The sequence below is a fragment of the Mus musculus genome, chromosome 5, assembly GCF_000001635.26.
Source record: "Mus musculus strain C57BL/6J chromosome 5, GRCm38.p6 C57BL/6J".
NCBI classification, from domain to species: Eukaryota; Metazoa; Chordata; class Mammalia; order Rodentia; family Muridae; genus Mus; species Mus musculus.
The window spans coordinates 99,365,836-99,388,017 of record NC_000071.6 but is presented as its reverse complement, the minus strand read 5'-3'; the positions used below and the strand labels follow the sequence as shown (position 1 = coordinate 99,388,017).

At 43.7% G+C, this 22,182-nt stretch overlaps 2 long non-coding RNA genes across 3 annotated transcripts in view, besides 1 other annotated feature; one reads left to right on the top strand and one right to left on the bottom strand.

Moving 5' to 3' along the window:
* A930011G23Rik (RIKEN cDNA A930011G23 gene) overlaps positions 1–22,182 on the top strand; it is a 431,817-nt gene that overhangs the window by 341,043 nt on the left and 68,592 nt on the right. Inside the window, exon 3 of the long non-coding RNA NR_030692.1 lies at positions 10,843–10,923. This is a non-coding gene — a long non-coding RNA (RIKEN cDNA A930011G23 gene). The remainder of the gene's footprint in view (positions 1–10,842; positions 10,924–22,182) is intronic.
* Gm35314 lies at positions 189–21,038 on the bottom strand. 2 transcript variants are annotated; one of them, XR_389389.4, is made up of 2 exons: positions 11,241–21,038; positions 189–4,133 (listed from the first exon to the last, which is right to left on the bottom strand). It is a non-coding gene; the product is annotated as a predicted gene, 35314 (long non-coding RNA). The 2 variants fall into 2 exon arrangements; XR_389390.4 differs by lacking the exon at positions 189–4,133 and adding an exon at positions 8,297–8,738.
* Positions 17,612–20,125: an enhancer, noted in NCBI's record as "VISTA enhancer mm678". NCBI's record gives its function as "enhancer in: limb[7/8]" and the evidence as "EXISTENCE:transgenic organism evidence [ECO:0001131][PMID:17130149]".

Below are 22,182 nucleotides of genomic sequence, written 5' to 3'. Positions count from 1 at the left end.
CTTGTAAAATAACTTTATAAAATATGAAATATGCATATAATCTGCAACTCAGCAAGCCCTGACAAATGCATTCATCGTCACCTACTCTGTGCAAGGCAGAGCGGGGGACGCTGGGGATGAGCCAGCAGCAAGGGTTTCAGTCCCCATGGAGAAACGCTCGGAGATAATCACTGTTGAGCAGTTAAATGTTAAACCAAAATCTTTCCAGTCACTTTATTTGCACACCCTCCCTTCCACCCACACACTGAACTTAGAGGACGGAAAGCAAATGAGCACAGCTTGCAGCTGCTCTGGGCGTAACTTGTTTCCAAGTCACAGTCCTTCTCAGGGTGCACCCCAGACCTTCCAGGTCAGGACACGAACACTGGACACATGGCCGACGTGCCGACAGTATAGATTACGAAAAGCAAATACTTGGTGTACACAACAGCAGTTTCCCTCAAATCGTCACAAAATGGATCCACGTAGGTGTGGGGGCATCCTGGAAGTACCCAGGGAAGTGGACTTTTCTCAACCTTTGACAGGTTTACGTATCAAGCAGACTTCTTGGTGACAAAACCGGCATTAACCAGATATTAAATTTCAGCCAAAACCAACAGGCTTCCCAGGCCAAAGCTCAAAGCTGTCAGTCAAAGAGCAGAGGGTGTTTCCTGCCCAAAGGTCACTAAAATGTCTCTTCCTTCCTGTGAATTCTATCAGCAGGCTTCCCACTGCACCTGCAGTGACTGGTGGCGGGTACTCAAAACCCCTGGTTTCAGGCCAGGTCAAGTAGAGTCCAGGGAGAGAGCAGAAGTAATGCTAGGCTGAGGTGGCTTACCCCTTGCCTGTCTCTTCTTCCTCCCGTTTATTTGCAACAGTAATCATGGAAGGATACAGTCCAAAATCAGAAAGAGATGATAAATGATACACTAAGAGAAACATAGCATCTTGCTTGCATTTTTAACTATCTCTTGAAAGTTTAGGTCAAGAAAGGCTGTTGAAACTGCACAGTGAGGAACAAGTCATTAGGCTCAGAGGAACTAAGTGCACAACGAAGATGCCTTTTGCTAGAAAAACACCTAAATGCCAAGATTTGTAATCAGCAGTGGAGGCCCATTCTCTGAGTTTCACAGCTGAATTAGAATAAACAACAACAACAACAACAAAAAAAACCTTTTCAGGGCTCAATTACTGTTTCCCATCGAGAGCACAATTCTCACCGTCTTTAACAGACATTTCCACAATGCAGAAGTCATCTTGAAGATGATTCATTATAGTGCAGGGACGCTGAAGGAAAGCTTACTGCCTGTCCTGGATACTGCAGACTGGAGCCCTCTGAACAGTATTGTGGGGTTGCTCATTTTCCTGGTGGTATAACAACTGTCTCCTCCAGTGCAGGAGGCCTTGCCCAGCGTGGGATGGGAACATGCTTTCTTGCACGCAGCTGAGGCAAACTACGAAATGCTTGGAGATGCTCAGCTTCTCATGCTGGAATTTGTCAAGATCTCAGCTGTCCCCATTCTGAAGGCTGCAGTGAACTCCGGGGCACAGCAACTGGTCCGAGTGTGGCGGATACATCTTCACATCAGCCCAAGTTGCAAACGTGACAACCACCCAAGAAGAGCAGAGGCTTTGCTCTGACTTCTGCTGTGATTCCGAGGGCACGGCTATCACGTCACCTCAAGGCTGATTAATTACATGATTTGCATCTGGCAAATTTATGCTAAATTGTAAGCAGCAGGCAGCAAACGATGCTGGAAGCATTTGCACAATAGTAATTTTTAGAGAGGGGCTGGCTTGTGAAACAATGTAATTAAATAAGCTAGATAGGGAAAATATTTTCCCTCTTCTCATTGCTCTGTTCTGCATTTCCCACCAAGCTAAGAAAAGCCTTTTTCTTAGAGATTGACCCTAACTACTGATGTGTGAGTGGACTCCAGGGCTGTCTTTTGATGTGACGTGACAGGCAAAGATGACCTCTCGGTATCAAATCTAGTCAGTTTCTCACATCTCCTTCTTGTGTGATCCATTTTGGAACCATAGAGACTTAAGAACTGAGGGAAATGCCATCCAAGGAAGGGGCCCTCTGCATCTGAATAAAGTGACCCTGAAGCGTTTACCACGGGTCATAGATCAGGACCGCCTCATGCCAGTCAAACACTGAAAAATAGCTAGCAAGTCAGAAACAGCTCTTATACTCACCAACCAAGCATCGTCTGAGCACATCAGTCTTAGATCCTGTAGCATCCTTACCTGTTAAATCAAGGCAGTATCGGATACGGCCACTCCCATTCAGTATCTAAAAAAGAAATAAGCTAAAAGTTAGTTGCAAATCGAATCATCTGAATTGCGTGCATACCATGAAAACTGGGCATCTTTCAGGAAGGAGTCGAGTGTTGATCCCTTGTGTTCTAGTGTCCTTCTGACTTGGTAATGATTTAGGGACACAAAATATTTTATGGGCATGAGTTGCTGCTGTTACCTAAGATTTTATAATTGTTAGCCACCAAGCTCAGAAAGTGCCACTGTCTACTGAACAATTGCTCTGCTATGCCAAAACATGTCAAAATTAATTCCAATGAGACAACACAGTCTAACCCTAAAAACCTAAAAAAAAACTTTACTGAAGTGGAGATAAATTCCAGAGCTTTGAGGGCTTTCTCTGCCACCAAAGGCGGGGGATCTCTGGTTCATCAAAGCAACATACAACAAAGTCTGAGGATGTCATTAACCTTAGTCAAGGACAAGAGTGATGGTGCCCAGCTCTGACCTCCCAGGAAGCCTGGCTACTGTGTCCACAAAGTAGGATGCCTGAGATCAAAGGCATTCTGTTCTGGTAGCTAAAGAGATAGTGAACCTCTCCCTCTTTAAAAGCCCCCTGCCTGAATAAATCAAAGTATACAGGGGGAAAAATACACTTATCTACAGTGTAAGGATTTTTGAAATACTGTTGAATCCCTACTTGGGGAATTTTTACCAGAGCCACATCTTTATTTCTGATTACATTTCTATAATGTATCCAACATTTAGTTTTTGTTGATTTTTTTTCCTTAATTACTTCTAGTAAAAGATATTGGGTTTGTTTCAAATGTCTTAACTGCTAGGGTGGCTGCAAGGTGCTGTCTCCCAGAGTCACCAAGCACTGGAAGAAGAAAAGGCATCCAAGCTGCAGGAAGTAATCAGGACCCTTCTGGAAGGATTGGCTGGGCTGAGCCTAGGCATTGTGCCCTTATTCAGCCTGTATCAACCAACTGAGCCCACTTAATCCTAGACACAAAAGAACTTTTTAGGGAGCCCAGGGGAGGCCTGTATTATGTGGAACTGATGTTAACTCTTAAATTCCTTAGAAATTACATAGTAATCCTGAGCAGGCTTTTGCCTAATGCACAGGAGGACAATTAAGGCATCCTTCATGATGCTGTGTACAGAGCTGTCTGTCTTTCCCTACTTCCTGCATCCAAGAATCTATGTAAATGGAATGTGAGTAGCAGCCACTTGCACTGCACTTGCACTGCAAGTCGGGACCACAGAAGGATATGAGTAGCCTCAGGTAGAAACTACAGTCACCTTACATATTGAATGGAAAGTGGATCCACTGAGGGACGTGAGGGGTGGGTGCTGGGAGGTTGAGGAAGGTTGGTTTGGCTTGGCTTCCGGATGAGTGAAGACCACAAAGGCTCTGTGGAAGGACAGTAAAGGAAGGAGAGTAACATGCGGTAAGAGTTGGGAATGACAGGAAGAACTCAGTCAAGAAGGGGCTGTGGATCAAGACGAGGCTTGAGTCTGCATTGGAGCAAGTAGGAGACTTCTGAAGTGTTTGGTTTGAGCAGGAAGAAAATAGAACGCCATCGTGGGAGGATCACAACTCACTTTATTTTTAAAAAGATCCGGCATGCTGTAGAGAACAGATCTGCACAGAGCAATGACACAGGATCTTCTACAAACCAAGGAACAGAGTCAGAAGAATGCAGAGGGCTGGAAGTGCAGGTCGCCGCTCCTTCGACGCTTGCTTTTGGGGTTCTCCTAACCCTCCAGGCTCGAGTTTCTTTCCCCCATATCCTTGCAGAGCCTGGCTTGCTGCACTGCATGCACCAATGACCTTGTTCCATGGGCGTCATCAGCACCTCCACTTCGAGCATGGGAACATTTAAAGCCTGGAAAAGTATAGTGTCTTAAATTAAAGTCCTTCATGCAGGCGATGGTGGAGCCTGGGGTGGGGCGATGAGAAGGGAAGGAGAAGGAACCAGGATAAAATAAACTATAAATGAGCATAATGGGTACTGGAGAGACAAGAGGAAATTTTAGCTGTGGCTGAAGGTTGAGTGAAGGAAATGAGTTAAATCCATTCAAATGCACGACATTTATGTGCATAAAATGTTGCATCTAAGAGAGTGGTGGGTGTTCTGTGTGCCATTTACTGCTATTGTTGGTCTCTCCCCAAACAGAGCACCTGGCTATACTCTTTTCATGTGTTTCCTCTCTTAGGATCCTGCCCAGGGTCTGTCTTGTTTCCCTTACTGTCTGACCACCTAGAAACCTGACAATGGCCGTTCCCACTCCAACTGCCCTTCACCCCTTGTATGTGTGGGGGAGAGGGTAGTCTGATAAATCTCAAGGTCTGACTGACCATGAGTTACGGGCTGGGTCGATTCCTTCTGAGGGCAGCTTGTTCCTGATTGTCCCTGATGTTTTACAGTCTCTCCTCTATTCATACGTGTAACAACAACAACAAAAAAATCTCTTCTTTTCATAAAGATAATAGTCCCAGCTTCGAAGCATAGAAATGAGGCGATTTGGGGGCTTTGGAGTGATTGGACTCTGGAGGTGATGCAGCTCAAGCACAGGTCTTCTTCATAGCCTTCCCCATGGCCCTGCATTTCCGCAAGTCATTGCCACCTAAAGATACAGGTGACAGCATCCCTCCCTCCATTTTCCTCTTCCCTCCCCTGGAAGCACTGTTGAGCAATCCAGACCTGGGCTTGTTAGCATCACTCTGCTGGCATCTTGTTGAGGATGAAGCTGAACCCTGGTGACCTATGGCAACGAGACAGAATTGTTTCTTCCCGCGTGCTACGCTCTCATGCTTGAACAGACAACTTCCCATTTTCATTTCTCCTTTTGCTTTTCTGCACTCCTAGAGAATTTGAGTTCATGCTGAAATAAATGGCCTGTGATTTAACTAACACATGCTTCATTTTGACATTCTGAAGAGCTGTGTAATTTGTATGCCCCTCTTTTGGGATATATCAGGGATTGTTTATTGCTTCAGGCATCTTGCCTTATTGGACCTCCTGAAAAACATTATATACAATGAAACCCCAAAGAGGTTTCATATCAACCAAGCATCAAAGCCGGTTTTCAAAGCCAGCCTCTCAGGGCAGAAGGGCTTTTCTCAGGGCAGTATGCTTTTCACTGTGTTGTATGTTTCTCCCTTGGGAGGTCCCCAGAGACAGACATACTTATTCTAGTAGAATTGGCTGTTGTAGACTTGTCCATGTACTGGTTAACTCATGTTTTATTACTCTTAAAAAATAATTTTAAATATTTGTTTATTGTATAGGCTTTGTATAAGTTCTAATAGATTTATATTTAAAACTGTGATGAGTGTATTGAATATTTTAAAATTTTGAAGTAAACATATCTACATAAAATATTAGTAAATGCCTGAATAACTCATTTGTAACTTTCACAACTTTTATCATTTTTATAAATTTTACTTAGACATTTTAATAAGCTGCTATATTATGCAGCTTATAAATAGATATGTAAAAATTCTCACTAAACTTAGCACAGAAGTAAATCACATTACCTAGAAAATCATTAATGATTGACAGCATAGGGGGAAATCTATGTATTAAATCATAATGAAAACTCCTATGCAGCTGCTATTAAACCCCGAAAGGTGACAAGGGAGAGTCACAGCAAAGCCTGTTTGATTAGCATGAGCCCATAGGAGCTTTATTTTGAGTGTTGGTTTATTTGTGAGGCTGAGATTCAGTTTAAATCCTCCAAGTGAGGCCCTGTGTGATGTATATACTATTTTACATTTGGGGAAACTGAGGCTTAAGGAGGTCCAGTCACTCACTCATTACTTGACTTACTAATATGTTGAAGTTGGAGTTTGGTCTCAAGCTTCTATGATCATCATTTCCACTGTAGCACACGCTTAGGCAATTATAGGCCAGAGACACAGTCAGCAGTTACTCATTGAGACCAGGGACATACTGGGTAAAAAAAAAGCACTTGAAACCAAGGAAGCCATAAAAGAGGACATTGGTCATCTGACACTGAGTTACTTAACCTCTGAGGCCCACAGTGTCTTCATCTGTAAACGTGAGAATAATTATGGTATTATGTATTTGTGTGTGGTTTTGCTACTTAAAAAAAAAGAGATGATGTATGTATGTCATAATAGATATGCACATACCTCTCGTATATTAGAGACAGCTCTGTAAATCGATCAAGCCCTTGTGAAAAGTTATAAGCTAATAATAAATAGCAAGAGCTGTAAACATGTTTATGTCTTTGGTCCAAGAGTTCTACTTTGGGGAATATAGCTTAAAGAAATTATTCAAAACACAGATAGAAAAGAGCAGTTTTAATTACAGGGAAGGAAACGATATATATATATATATATATATATATATATATATATATATATATATATACCTGAAGATATCAAAGCACAGGCTACACTATTTTTTTGAACTTTTATTTATTCTTTGTGAATTTCCCATCATGCACCCCAATCCTACTCATCTCTTCAACCCTCCATATCTTTCCTCCCCCCTTGCAACCTCCCCCCACCAAACAAAATAAAACAAAACAAAACAAAACAAAACAATCTCTCCATGGAAGCCAGGGTGTGTCTCACAGTATACCCTTTTGCCCAGTGCTTTGCTTGCAAATGTTCCCCTCAGTGAGTCATTGGTCTGGTTTGAGGCCTCTGCCACACTATCAATACTGGATCCTCACAGGAACTCCTCTTGGATATCCTGTTGTTGCCCTTCGTCCTCCAGATCCTGCGTCTTTGGTTCTGGAGGAGCAGCCGTTCATAGGGTATCATATAGTTACTACGTGTTAACAATCCAGGCGCAAAAAACAAAACAAAACAAAACAAAACAAAACAAAAACGCTGGGAACGCGCAGCACGGGATGGGACGTAGGTACAAGGATCTACCCCACTGTAGTGCGCTCTCTTACACACGTGTGCATTTGGATCAAGGCTGGCAGGAAGCTCACACACGGGAGCGAGCCCTGTTGCTGACATCTCTTTCAGCAAGGCCTATTTTAATGTTCTATGTGATGGCAGCTTTGTGGTAGGTGCAGGCATTGAGGACATCCACAAAGCATGGTAGAAGGCCAAGGGCACTTCAAAATTCACTGTAAAATGGACATTTATATGTAGCTTTTTGTTTCAGAGAAACGAGGACCAAGGGAGATACAGGGAAAAAAAAAATGCATAGACTGGACAGGTTTGACAGGGTCGGGCCTGGGAAACCTAAAAGTCAGGATGTTCTCTACGTTGACTCCCCTCCCCTGTCTGCTCGGAAGCCCGTGATAATAATAACCAAATAGGGAGGAGGCGATGTTGCAGGGAGCACACAGTTCACTCGAGTTCAGCCAGACTCTACTCGCGTGGAGCAAACAGGAGGGCGTCTAGTCAAGCCCCAGTGAGTCAACACGCAGCGTCCCTCCACCCTCCCCTCCTCCTTCCCCAAGGACACCTCACTGTATCTGTGTGCTTGACCTTTCCAAGGAAGTGACAGCAGCTGGCTTGGCAGGGAGGGAGGGAGGGAGGGGCAGATCGAGCAGCAGTTATCTTTCATATCTGGATGCAGGTGCTGGCTCCCTGCTCTTCCTCCAGAGTGTTGGAAATGTCACAGGTACCAGAGAGCTGTGTGCTCCGTGGCTCTGGCGCGATGTGAGGGGCAACTACACTAAGATGCTCTCCTGGCAGTTCCTTATGAGCACTGACACTCTACCTGCTTGCTCCTGATTTAAAAAACCAAAAGTATCAGGGTGAAGTTACAGGAACGGTAACCCTTGAATGAATCTGCTTCTATGGCAAAGTAAGCTTGTAAGGTTTCCACCCAGCCTGGAGGTGTTGAGAAGAGGATGAGGGGAGGGGGCGGGGGGGGGGGGAAGCCAATGGCCTTAAATAGCCATGTCTTAAACAAAGTTTTAAAACAAGGTTCTGGTTTCAGAGGGAAGTTTAAGATCCAGTGACAACTCTTAAGCAAATGTGAGCACATCCCCTGTTCACCCAGCTGGGAAACCCCAGATGATCCCTGTCCTCCTTCAAAACCCAGGGTCATTTCTTGGTACAAAGAGCCACTCGTATATTTCCGACTCCAGGACAAACGTGAAAGTTCACAACCCCAGCTGAAGCCCTTTCACGCTTTGCTCTCCTGGAGAAGCCCTCTCAGAAAGTTCGAGCCAGTAGGTGCCGCAAAACCCCCTTGGGGACTGCTGACCTTCACAGCTCCTTGGGAGCACTGAGTTTATCCTGGGAAGAGAAGAGGTGATAATTGCTTTCACTTTGGAGGGGTCTGGAGGACAGTCAGTTCCGCCTGGGCAGGTGGGGGCGGAGCTGGAGCATAAACATCTCTCCGTTCCTCTCTTTATTCCGTCCGTCTTAAGCATTCCCATTCCCATATTCAGCAATCAGTGAGTTGGAGGGGGTCCGGGCAACAACTGTTAAGAGCAGCTATCTAAGCACTTGACCACTGAAGAGACAAGGAAACTCTGAGAAAAGCCTGAAATGAGAGAGGTAATGAGAGAGAGAAGAGGAGGCCTTTGAGTTGTTGCTCCATGTCCGTCACTAGTATACACGTTGCCTGTGAACTCATGGAAGCCAGAGTCATATTTTCCCACCCAACAATCAATTCATAGGTAAGAAATCTGTGTTTCCAGAATGCTCTGTTGTCTTAGTCTCAAGCATACCCAGTGCAAAGGTAGCAAGGGAATGTTTGGCCTGCAGCAAACCAGGCTGCTCAAGCCCCTAAGAAAGCCAGTTCCTACGTTGCTATAGCAACCGAAGGAGCCTCAGACAGAAGGGCAGAGTTCTTCAGATTCATCTACTGCTTCCAACAGATTGACTTCTTCCAAGCCCAGTCATGTTTCCCAATCATCAACACAGCAAGTGTTAGCTTCATTAAGAAGAATAATGAGAGTAACAACAGTTTCTGTCTGAAGTTGATACATCTGGGCCTTTTCTCTAGTGCTACTGAATGTCTTTTTATCTCTGGAAGTTGTACCATGATGCTTTAGGATCCTATAGAACTGACATTCACACATTCGCCAACAATATGGTCGGGACTTGCGCCAGTGAGGTTTGACGGTAATTACACTTTGATGGCTGGAACATGACCTGTGAAATGAGTTGCTGGTCTCTGTTAACTCCTAATGGACATCAAGCCACGTCCCTTGGAATCCGAGCACTACCCCTTCTCTCCAGCCCCTGAAGTTGGAGTTTGGCATGATTTCTCATGAGGGGAAATTGCAGAGCCTCCGTCTAAGCAATTATGCTTTGTCTTTCTGGGCAGCAGAAATCTACACAATTAGTCTCAAAATACTCTGTGAGATGTGTGTAAATAACACAAACCGTATTTACAGGCAGGGCCACCCTGGCAGAGAGCACGTTGTCTGGCCTAGTAGGGTGAAGGGAAGGTAATTAGTAGCAGCAGGAGGAAAAATTCCAAACCACTGGAAAAAAACAATCTTTCTTTACCTCAAGAAACACAGCCAATTAAGGAACAGCAGGGGATGGAGATGTGTCAATATTTGCTGATTTATTGTTAAAGTTCATTTTTATTTTATGGGGTGTGCTGATATGTTTGGGTCTTTTTTTCATTAACAAGTCTCTTGATGTCCTTTCTAACAATACCAAGAGAGGGTGATAAATTCCTGCAGTGAGAAAGGGGAGGTGGGATTGGAGACAGACCTAAGAGTATATTGTGGAAATTCATAAAGACATGAAAGGTTTCAGTTGGTTAAAGAAAAGTTTCCTTAGGAGAACAAAGCACATCTACACTGTGGAAGACCGGAGCTAGGTGCTGAAAGACACAAGAAAAGTTCTGCTCAAGTCTTGTCCTTGGTAGCCCACACTTCCAGTGGAATACAGTAACATGTTCTCTAATAGTACGGTGGGGTGGGACCTGCGGTAGGGAGACACTTATTCTGCTTTCCTGTGCAGTGGTCAGTGCTTCCTTGAGAATTTGAACAGGATGGGTGGGAACCCTTCAGCATCTTCCCAGGCAGATATGTGGAGAAAAGGTAATAAGGACCACAAGTAACGGTATAGTAATAGTAATCGGAAAACTACTGGGGCTTATGACAATCACATTGAACAGTGTGGCTTGGGGTTTATGATATTTGTTTTAAAAAACTAAAAAAAAGTCAGTGGGGAGCTCTTCCGTGGCTTCTGAGCAACAGTCAAGAACTTTGGAAATTCTGCCACACTGAAATTTAAAAATAAAATAAAATAAAATAAATCCGAGATTTCCCTGCACTGTTTTGTAGGAGATGGGTTTGGAGTCTTATACTCTGACCTACGTTCTAGAAAGATCCCTTAACAGATAAAGCAGAAATATTCTGAATTTCTGTCAACATGTATCTCTGAATTCTTTCTGCACGTAGTAAGTGGTTTTGCAACATGCCCCTGTGCAAGGTTAAATGGATTTGCACAGACAACAGCCTGAAGGAGCCCTGTGAAAAAAAAACGCTGGCTCAGGTATTTCAATGACACCCATTACATTTAGTGCTGGAGGCAAGATTTTGAATGGCAGGGAGAGGGTTATACTCTGCAGGGAAGAAGCCTCCACAGCCTGAAATCTCTTCTCTGTCTTCTGTCCTCTGCAGGAGCAGCAATGGAAGCCCGTGTACTGCAGCCTCGCTGCCATGTGCCTTTCCAACCCTCTCATTGAGAAGCCAGGAGGCAAAGTAAGACTGCTTCTGTGTCTTGTTGCATGGTGTCATTGGAGCAAAACGGTCTCATTTCTTTTTTGTCTTGAGGTATCGGGAGAACTTATCAAGTCCATTTCATAAGAATACTTGTTAGAGATTCTGAACTTGAAAGCCTTGGTTGACACTAGTGAAATTTGCCCTTGGCAAAATGTTGAGCATGACAAACATTGTAGGGAGCACCCCTGGCCTCAGCCACTGCCTGCCTTCCATCCCAGCGAAGCTCCCCCTCTTCCTCCAGTCTCCTGAGCCTCCTTATCCATTAGGACCTGTTAGAAGGACAATGGTACACTTACCGTCACCACATCCCGGGCGTGATGTTCACACACAGTTCTCTGCTTTAAAACATTTGTTACGTAAGCCACTTTGTAGCGTAAAGACGTTGCCTCTAAATTGTGTCTGTGTCTGCCTGCTGCTGTTCTGGACTTGAAATCAGACCCATCCAGGGGCAGGAGCGACGGGAAGAGTGAAGGCTTCCTAGAGTTGTGCTCGATAGGTTCAAATCGAAGCTCTGACCTCCACTGGTTCTAGATTTTGTGCAAGTTCCTTGTTAAGAGGGACATCATCTAGCAGGCCTGCTTTAGGGGACGTCACAGCGGTGGACTCCTTTAATACAAATCCGCAAAGAATGTGTTTCTTTAAACCTGTCTTGTTCTCTGTCTCTCCAAGTATTGGACGGGTTATAAAAAATGAGTTGATCGAATGAAATGAAAGGCTAAATAGAAAATCTGGGCAAAGCAAGTCTCCAAATGGCTTAACTGGAGGAACTGGAAGAGGGGCAACCCACTTCAAAAAGGTGGGGAGAACTTTACTGCACTTTCGAGGCACCACTTCACACGGGGAGCATGGTGCACCTGCTTTGTTACAGCCTGTCTGTCTTTGGCTGTTGAGATACATCCATAGGTTATGCACAATCCAGGGCCTAGGATGAAGTGTAGTCTCCCGAAAAAAAACAAAAACAAAAGCAAATAAAAATTCTTCAAGTGGGTCTCTCATTGATGCATATGGGCAGTGCAGGTCTCTCTCCCCGCCCAACTCTGGGTAACCTTGCCCGAGCTGTGCATCCTACCCAGGGAGTTGTCTGCAGTGTGAAATCCCCGATGAGGAAGCCGCCTGTTTGGTCAGCAGTCCTGACATTGAGCAGGCGTGGCAGGGAACAAGCCAGGCTTCCTGAGACAGTGTTTGCTCAGTGTTCAGTGAGGGTCTGTACTTCCCCTCTGCTGACTTCAGTTCAGTGAAAGGAGTTTCATTTGTCCCAACGATAAAACAAAGAAAATACTGCTCAGAGGTCACAAACTGCATTAACAACCATTCCAGCACTCGTTGCTTCACCCAGCTGCTGCCCCTTCCAGTCATAGACTCTCACTAAACCACCACTCTGCCTGTGGTGTGGGAGCTTGACCCATCTTCAAGGATGAGGTCTGAAGTTGATGCACCTCAAAGAGGTCTCGCTTGACCAACTGGCAGGGAATCAAGCCCAGTACGGCCATTCTGGGTTCAATGACATGATCTCTCTGTGTGTGTGTGTCTTTGGCTTCCACATCTACTATGTGTAGCTAGCAGGTAGATTTCTGTGTTTTCCCGAAAACTGTTGGGTTAAGATGGATCCCACTGGACAATTTTTCTTCTCTCTTTATCATAGCCCTGGCATCTGGGCTTAATACAGTTGTTGGAAACTACCCTAGCGAATTCACTTGTCAATCACTCTGATATCCTAGTGCCTGGTGGGGGTGTGGGGAGGGGGATACATGACCTTCAGCCTTCATCTACAGGAGCCAAGGGAAGACATTGGGTGTGAGCTGTTGGTACTGATGTAACATGAATCTGCTCAGAGTCCAGCATGCTTTTCTCACTGCCAAAACATAAACAAAACAAAATAACAACAGCAAAAACTTTCCTGTGGGGGAATGACTGATACCTAGACCTGGATGGCCCCTCAACCACCAAAGGAAGCTGTCCCAGGCGACTCGGGACCAGCGCTTCCTTAGTGGAGAGAAAGGAAGGTCTTAGAAATTCCAGCAGAGAATTCCAGTGTGAGTTCATAATAGGGAAAAAAAAAAAAAAAAGAATATTTGGGAGCCAACTCTAGTCAACCAGCCAGAAGGATAAGTCTTTTCCTTAATGGTTGTGATTGCAGTAAAGCAAGGACAATGGAGCCTAAGTAAGAAAGAGAAGCCAGAAGAGACACTGTAGGCAGCAGGCAAACAGGCCCTAAACACGCCGTTATTCATTCACATATAAAGAGGAGTTGAGTGTTTTATTTTTTTTTTACAGACTTGGAGTAAGTGCCTTTTGGGTGAAGCATACAAATTTATGCAAATAAGGATGCAAATGTTAAAAGTGTGTGCTTTGGGGTTTCCTGCAGACTAGCTCTGCAGTCATGGCTTCCTCCTTCTCCTTCGCAGCTGCTTAAGCTCAGATTGTGAAAGCTGGACTAAGCTTAGCGCACCAGATCCCATGGCGCTAAGGCTAGAGGACATTTCTGTGTGATGCATAGGAGATGCTCTCTCAAGGTTAAAGCAGGGTACAATAAAATACTTACAAATGCTTGATAGTAAACATGGCGTCCCTTAGAGCAGGGTCTTGGTAAGAGAAATTGTGACCCCCTTGGGGGTTGCATATCAGATAGCCTACTTGTTTACATTATGATTCATAACAGTAGCAAAATTAGAGTTATGTAGTAGCAATGAAAATAATTGTATGGTGGTGATGGGCTCACCACAGCATGAGGAACTATTTTAAAGGGTCGCAGCATTAGGAAGGTTGAGAAACACTGCCATAGAAGTTGCTCAGATAACAACAAATGTAAAACAGATTTCAAGCTTTAAATAAATTAATTGAAGATCCAAAGTGGACTTTTCAAGAGGAATTAGACCACCACGGCAGAGATACAAGGTTCCAGGGATATAGGCAGTGGGTAAGGGATAACATGAAACTCCTCTTACCAGCTGCCCTGGGAAATTCCCACTAGTGCTTCTAGAAGGCATTGTGCAGATGCCCTAGACCCCACAACCCTCACAGGCCTTGGGACATGGAGGCAGACAGAGCTGTTTGAATTAGGGACTGCCCAAGACCAGAGCCAGGTCAACCTGCCTTTCTTGAAGGACTTCAGATGACAGTCAGATATGCCTTGGCTCCAAAGAATCATAACGTGAAGATGTGATTTGGCTGGCGAAGAAAGAAGCAGGAGATAACGCGAGCTGGGAGGGTGGTGTTGTTATTAAATGGAAGGGTGGGTAAGAAAGTAAACACGCCCCCTGGGCCTTCTGCACTGAGGGGTGAACGAAAGGGAAACTGAAGGAGCCAGGTGGAAGTGACTGGATAAACAAGAGATAAAAGGCAAGGACGAGGGCTGCCACTCAATGGAATAGTGATGTCAAGGCTGGAGGCTTCTGTGGGAAGAAAGAGTGGGGTGTCCCCTTTACAGATAAATCTTTAGCTTTAACAACATTAGGACATTGTTCTCACTGAAGGACGTTTCACCTTGGAAATGGGAGGGGTGATCTTCCCTGGCACAGCCCATTCCTACTCTCAATGTCTTACCCGGGTCTGGGTGAGCAGTACCTGTCCTTTAAGTTCCTCTGGACTTCACGTTTATTACTTTGGGTTCTCAGTGACCCAAATAGATGGAGATAACAACTCCCAAACCAGTCCGTGGCTTGCTACTACTTTAAAAACCAAACAAAACCTATCAAAAGGCATGGGAAAATTCAGGAGTTCGTTCTTAGCAAACACATCTTTCAGTCACTATAGTTACTGATGGCCCTAACTGTTCCATGTAAGGATGCCTGGTTTAATTGCATCTCTTCGCTATATATCTAGCTTCTGGCCATTAAAGTAAAATGAATATTTGTCTTCTGGGAATTTCTGTGATGACAAAAATAAAATCTTCAAGTTACCTGGCCTGTTTACTTCTGCTTCTAAAATGATAGATGCTTTAGTTGCACATATGTCCAAGATAAAAAGTACATGCTTGGCTTCCTTAGCATCAGGATATGGCTGTGCCTAGATTATGACCAATGGGGAATTAATGAAAACGATGTTTGTGAGTTCTGTCCCTTTTGCTGAGTGCCATATGGCTGTGGCAGCCAAAGATGGGATTGCTAGCTTGCAGTAAGACAGGACCACACTGAAGACTTAAGAGTCTCTGACTCTGGAGTCCATGGCTGTTCATGCATGCATAAGACAGACATTACCTTCCATCTTGCTTGCATCTCTACTGTTTGGGCTGCTGTTATTGTTGCTATAGTGATGTGGTGTCCAGTCAGTAGTTACCCAGAACAGGGGACAGAGTCTACATTGTGGAGGCATTCAGAGTCCAGTGCAGGTCAAGCAAGAACAATACCTATGAGGTAAAGAAATGAGGAAACTGAGTTTGGTCACCTAAACCAGCCTGTGTAAGGACAAGAGGCAAAGAAGTTAACGTTGACCTCTGAGAGAAGGCTGATAAGACCCTGCCTTAAACCTAGGTATCTAGGCTCAAAGAGATTCCCAGAATAAGGCTAATAAAATTTGAAAATATTCAAGAGCTGTAGTAAGTAAATGGGCATGGGGCACAATGTTTTCTAAATCCTTATGTTTACGGGCTAATGAGATGACTCACTGGAGTAAAGCATGCGACACCCAAGGACCTGGACTTGATCCCCAAGGCCTACATGCTGGAAGGAAAGAGAGAGATGACTTTTGAAAGTCGTCTTCTGACCTTCAGGCGTGCACATGTGCATGCACATATGTGTGCATATGCACAAAATGAACAAGTAAATGTAATTTAAAACCTTCAATGCTATATTGGCACCCATAGATTAATGCGGGCATTAGTCTTTCAGAGAAAAGCGTCTGTCTTGCTGTGGTTAAAGTAAGAGGGGTTTGTTTGAGAAAAAGGGGGTTTCTGAGGGAGAGGGTGATAATGAAAGAGGATCATGGAGACAGGGTGAAAGGGTCTCAAAGCTTAGTATATACACACGTGAAATTAAATTTTCAGGGAATCAAAAAGATAGAATACATATTTTAAATGAAAGCAAAACCAGAAGCAAAGAATCTAATCATAGCAGAGCCACTGCCCCCTCATAATCTTTCTATCAGTTCCTGTCATCTGAAAGGGCTGCCGGCACTTTTAGGAATATGCCTTTATCTTCAACTCTGCATTTTGGGCAACAGGCCTGCCTCCTCGGAGCAAACACACTGAACCACACCACTTGCCTTAGCTCTGTCAATCAAGGTGTTAGGGAGAACGAACTGGATCCTCCTAACTCACTCTGGGCCTGCGTGGCTTTAACATTGAGGAACCATTTCCACTTTTCCTTCATAATTTAACCTTCTAAGAAGGCAACTGTTCCCTCTGCCATACACTGGAACCTAGGTCAGTTTTTTCCATTGACCTTTGGTCGGAGTCCTTGGCCCTGCATGGCGTATGGTAGTGCCCTTTTACTGGTGGCTCAGGGAGTAAAGCTGTTTGCTGTACCGCTGGCTGTCTCTATGTTACCCCCACTAATAGGAATCCTTTAGATTTTATTCTGTTGAAGGCTTACTGGAGAAAAGGAATTTTAAAAACAAATACAATTAGTGCTGCCCTGTAAACAATAAATAATCAAGAGTGGGAATGTATAATACTGAAACATAAGACACCTGGGATCTCACCACCACCTAAAAGGCACCTGGGAACTAAGGTTTGCAACATTAGTTCCACCCTTAAGAAATCATCTGGGTTGAAAAACATAGTCTAAGACACTCGGGCATGAAGCCTGAACTCCTGCCGTTCTTAACAGGCAAAGCAGTTCTGTCAACACCCTCGAGAAGAATTCAAAATTATTTTTAAAACATTTAACAAAAATGCATAAATCACTGACAATAAAATGTACATCTTCCTTTAAGCCTAAAACTGCCCCATACCAACTCAAGAAGTCACAGAAAAAGAAATGAAATATGAAGAATTGATATCTGCAGGTTATTAAAATTATCAGGATATTAATAAAAGTCTTTAAAAGTATGTTGAAATCTACACACAGTAAAAACAAGAGATGATAAATCTAAGAGAGACAAATGTGTCTCTTCTGATCTTCTGTTACTCCTTGTTTACAGAGGCTAAACTATATGATGCAACATACATGGGCTAAGTATGCACACACATCCACACACATAAGCAATCCCCAGGCCTTTGGTGTTGTGGTATTCACTATCATCATAGAATATAAAGTCAGATTTGTACTACACTGATACTGTTTACTTTTTCCTTATCTCGGTGGACCAGTACTTTCCATTAGCAGTGCCCTAACTTGTCTCTCAGAGCCCAGATGAAAGATCTCAGCTGCCACTTTTGCTCAGTAGACTGACCCAAATGTTACCAAGAAAGGAGGAAACTCAGACTTATGTTACCTACCGTGCGTGATGCAGCGTGCTTTAAACAGCCACGTAAGGCCATTTGGTCCAAAGGATAGCAGCAGCAATTATTGCTATAATGGTCACCACTGTTTGAGGACTCTGTGGCAGACACTAACATAAGTTTTTATAGGCAGTATGTCACTTAATTATTTTACAGATGAAGCCTAGAGGATAAACAACTGCTTCAAGGTCCCCAAACTAATAAATAGCACTAGAGATGACATCCAGATCCTAGCATGCTGACTTCAGAACCTGTGCCTTCCCCATCTGCCTGAGAGGTTGCTCTAGTGTTTAGACAGCCTCTTTCCTGATGAAATAGAAGTGAAGTTTCCTAAGAGGACACATGAAAGATGAAGAGAAGGAAGGAAGGAAGGAAGGAAGGAAGGAAGGAAGGAAGGAAGGAAGGAAGGAAGGAAAGAAAGAGAAAGAAAGAAAGAAAGAAAGAAAGAAAGAAAGGAAGGAAGGAAGAAAAGATAAAAAGAGGGAGAAAGAGAGAGAGAGAGAGAACACAGAAGTGGATGCTCACAGTCAGCTATTGGATGGATCACAGGGCCCCCAATGGAGGACCTAGAGAAAGTACCCAAGGAGCTAAAGGGGTCTGCAACCCTATAGGTGGAACAACAGTATGAATTAACCAGTACCCCCATCAGAGCTCGTGTTTCTAGCTGCATATGTATCAGAAGATGGCCTAGTCGGCCATCATTGGAAAGAGAGGCCCATTGGTCTTGCAAACTGTATATGCCTCAGTACAGGGGAACGCCAGAGCCAAGAAGTGGGAGGGGGTGGGTAGGGGAGTAGGGGGGGGGGAGGATATGGGGGACTTTTGGAATAGCATTGGAAATGTAAATGAAGAAAATACCTAATAAAAGAAAAAAGAGAGGGGGCGAAAGAAAGAAAGAAAGAAAGAAAGAGAGAAAGAGAGAGAGAAAAAGAAAGAAAGAAAGAGAGAAAGAAAGAAAGAAAAGAAAGAAAGAAAGAAAGAAAGAAAGAAAGAAAAAAAGAAAGAAAGAAAGACCTTCCTATATTTTAGGTCATTCTAGTTACAGTTAACCTACATTAGATTCCCTTTTACCAAATGGCCCTGATTATAAATAGCAACGCTGCACCAATAGGAAATCTATGTGGGCATGCAGCGTTAGGTGGATCTTCTAAAGGCAATTGCTTTGCAAAGAATTTTAATGGGTGTTTAAGCTGCACTAATGTCACCGTGTTACTCAGATCAAAATATTCAGAAGCTGCTCCTCAGAAGCTGCTCCATACACTTAGCTGCCCCAGTTTATCTGCTGTGGGAGAAGGAGGCTTGGTGCCCATAGCATCCGTGAGGCTATGCATTTGATGTTAAGGATATTGACATACCCAAGGAAAGGCGTCAGAGTGGCATTACTAAATATCATTAAAGCCTGGTCTAATGTAGGAATCAAAACAAAGTCTCGGGTGGAGCTGAGATCTCCGCTTGCCACCAACGCTTGTTAAGTTTTGCATATAGGTCGTTGGGATGCCTGTTAAAGTAAATGAGTATAAATGAAGAGAACAGAGAACAGATCGTGCATAAAAGTTTATGGTCTGGAGAGTAGGCAGGTAATTAGGGTGCAATGAAGTCCCCAATTGTGTCTGTTTTTAAAGGTCATTTCCTGCATTTCATGAGAGATGGGGAATTACTTTTGGTTCCCATAAAATGTGCCTTGTACCCTTATGAACATTTCTTTCAGCCCACCTTATTTTAAGGTTGGTTGATTGCATGTCTGCCTCTTTCACTAGCTTGTAATATCTTTTACTGCTGGCCTGGATGGGGCAGGCATGTACCGTATTTCTTATTCATATTCCCAAAGTACCAAATGCAGTGTGATCCAGATAGTAGTTGCTTATGAAGAAAAGGGAGTGGTCTTGTTCTCTTGTTTATCTCTTGCCCTCATAGGCTAGGCTACTCCCTTCCTCCCTTCTCCTCATATTCATTGCCTGCCTCTATTTCTCTTCTCTTCTCTTCTCTTCTCTTCTCTTCTCTTCTCTTCTCTTCTCTTCTCTTCTCTTCTCTTCTCTTCTCTTCTCTCTCTCTCTCTCTGCCTTTCTCTGCCTCTACTACTTTCTTAACTCCCCTCCCTATGCCCTATATAAACTCTATTCTATAAAAAAAAGGGAAAAAAAAGAAAAAAGAAAAAGAAAGAAAGAAAATAAAAAGAAAAGAAGAGAAAAGAAAAGAAAAGAAAAGTAAAGAAAAGAAAAGGGAGTGGTAGAAACATAATTCTCATATCACTGAATCTAAGATCTGTGTCATCTGACTCTCTTGGCTTAAGATGCCTTCTGTACCCCTATAAGAGCTCCTCACCAAAAAAACTTAACAATTGCTTACTGAATGGTAGCTCATTTGCAAAAGTCAGAAATGTCACTTCTCCATTAAGGACTTAAAAAAAAAAAAGCAACTGGGTCTAAGAGCCATTATGCTGAGATTAGAAGAGGGAAGATGGAGAGAAAATAGAGGAGGGGATTGTTCTCAGGAGCACAAATCTTTTCTTTGTTGTACTGGAATGTCTTGCCAGAATCATCAGAAAGCCGAACCTGCCAGAAACAAAGATGGTGGCAAAGTCCCGTTCCTCATTAGCTAGACTTCCACAGGACTTGACTCAGTTGGCCTCTTCTTGAAGGCTCTTCCTTCCTTGGCTTTCACACATTCAAACCACTCTGGTTCTCAGCCATCTGTCTTTGTCTTGAAGAACCTCCACCACATCTTTAATTTTGGGGTCTCCCCATGTGACATCTCTACTGCATCTCTGACTTTGGGTCTCCCTGTGAGCCATCTCCACTCCATCTCTGATTTCAAGTCTTCCCTCCCATGGGACATGTCCACTGCATCATTGGTTCTGGGTGTCCTTGTGGGGGCATCCTGGTGCTCTGTTTTAAGACCATCAGTCTAATCTTGTTCTTTGAGCAGATTTCTTTACTCTCCTGAGTCCTTCAGTTAACATGTTCAAACCCAACTGGTTAGTTCTCTTTCCCTTCTACATCTCTGTGGTTAAAGTTCCATCCTGTATCCAAGAATTCAAGCTGGGCACTTGGTCATCATCCGTAATTTCTCCCTCCTGGACATCTACCCTGCTAGCCACTAGAGTGAAATGACTCTAAATCCTTAACATCTCACCCTCTCTTTCCACGTTATTATGGTGCTGATCAGGGCCTGGCCATATCTCATCAGATATTGTATGCCAAGTGTAAATGCAATCAATTTACTTGACTGAGGAGTGGAGTGCCTTCCCACTGGCTAATGCACTTTTGTGACTATGTTCCCTCGCACACAGTGTGCCCTCTTGTTCTGCTCCTTTCACTTGTTCTTGCTTGGATCCTTGTTCTATTTCTGGTCTACCTCCATTTCTTTTCCTTCTCTACCACGGTCAGTTGGATCTGTACTTGGTGTTTCCATGGTTGCTTGCTCTCACTTGTCACATCGTCTGAGCACTGGAGAATCTTCAGTGTGTGCTGACTGTGTAGCACACACTAGGTACCCAATGACCCAGAACCCCTCCTGTGACCATGCATTGTGTCTTTACATCCATTTCACTCCATGCCCAGAACTAGAGCTCATTCAGACTACAAATTAAACTCTCTCTACTACAGAACCAGGCCCTCGACCTGAATTAAAATACCTCTTTTCTATGTAGATGATTAATGCCCATTAATGCCTATTATTATGCTGGAACTCATTGTATAAAAAGAAAGAAAGAAAGGAAAAAGGCAAGATGATTATCAGTTACAGGCCATAAAGACAGATGCCTTGACCAATGCGAATTCCTCTCTATTACCTCCTAACAATGAGATAATTGAGGAAGATGGGCATATTATCCAGTTTAGGTGATTATACCAGGTCTGTTTTATGAATGAGAATGGCAGCGGGAGGTAGAACTACCTGCTGTGCCATAGAAGGAGGGAGGATAATTGTGGACTGTCCTGGCAGGTGCAGAATGCATAATGAGATGAAAAATGGTGATGGACTGCAGCCTAGACTTTTGATTTGAGATCAATCAAAAAAGGAAGTTCAGCTTCTTGTACCTCAGAAATTGTGGCACTCTGTTCAGGAGCAATTTAGACATGGCATGAAGAAGAGCTTAAGGCATGAAAATCTGCACTCTTCAGTTTTAGGTAATACCTATATTGTAAAGATAAGCTTTGCCCTCATTGCATTTAAGAAAAAGTCTACAATCCAGTTCCCAGCATGTATGTCTGACAACTCACAGACCTCTGTAAGCCCAGTTCCGGGAGGGTCAACACTTCTCGTCTCCACAGGCACCTGTACTCACGTGCCTATACCCACACATGGAAATAGATGCAATGAAAACTAATAAAAATCTTTAAATGTTTCACACACCTTAATTTATCTCACCATAAAATAATGCTTTGGACAAGGAGAGTATATACTACAGCTACAAACTAAAGTTTTATCAAATGTAATAGAGGAATATTACTTGGTTGATAGCCCTGGGCATTTTGAAAACATAAAGTTCTCAAATCTTAAGGGATATAGAACGAATCAATCTGTGTTTGTAGATCATTGAAATGTCACCTCTCATCTGATGTTAAGTAGTATTTTACAAGTAACCGCCATACTTTCTGTAAATATATCGAGAGAGAGAGAAGAAGAAGAAGGAGGAGGAGGAGGAGGAGGAGGAGGAGGAGGAGGAGAGGAGGAGGAGAGGAGGAGGAGGAGGAGGAGGAGAGGAGGAGGAGGAGGAGGAGGAGGAGGAGGAGGAGGAGGAGGAGGAGGAGAGAGCCTTCTGTCTCCTAGGTAACTCATTCCATAATGTTAGTTCTCTTTATATGGAGACTAAAGTCCATGGTATGCTAGGTAAACATGTGCTACACCTTGAAACTTTT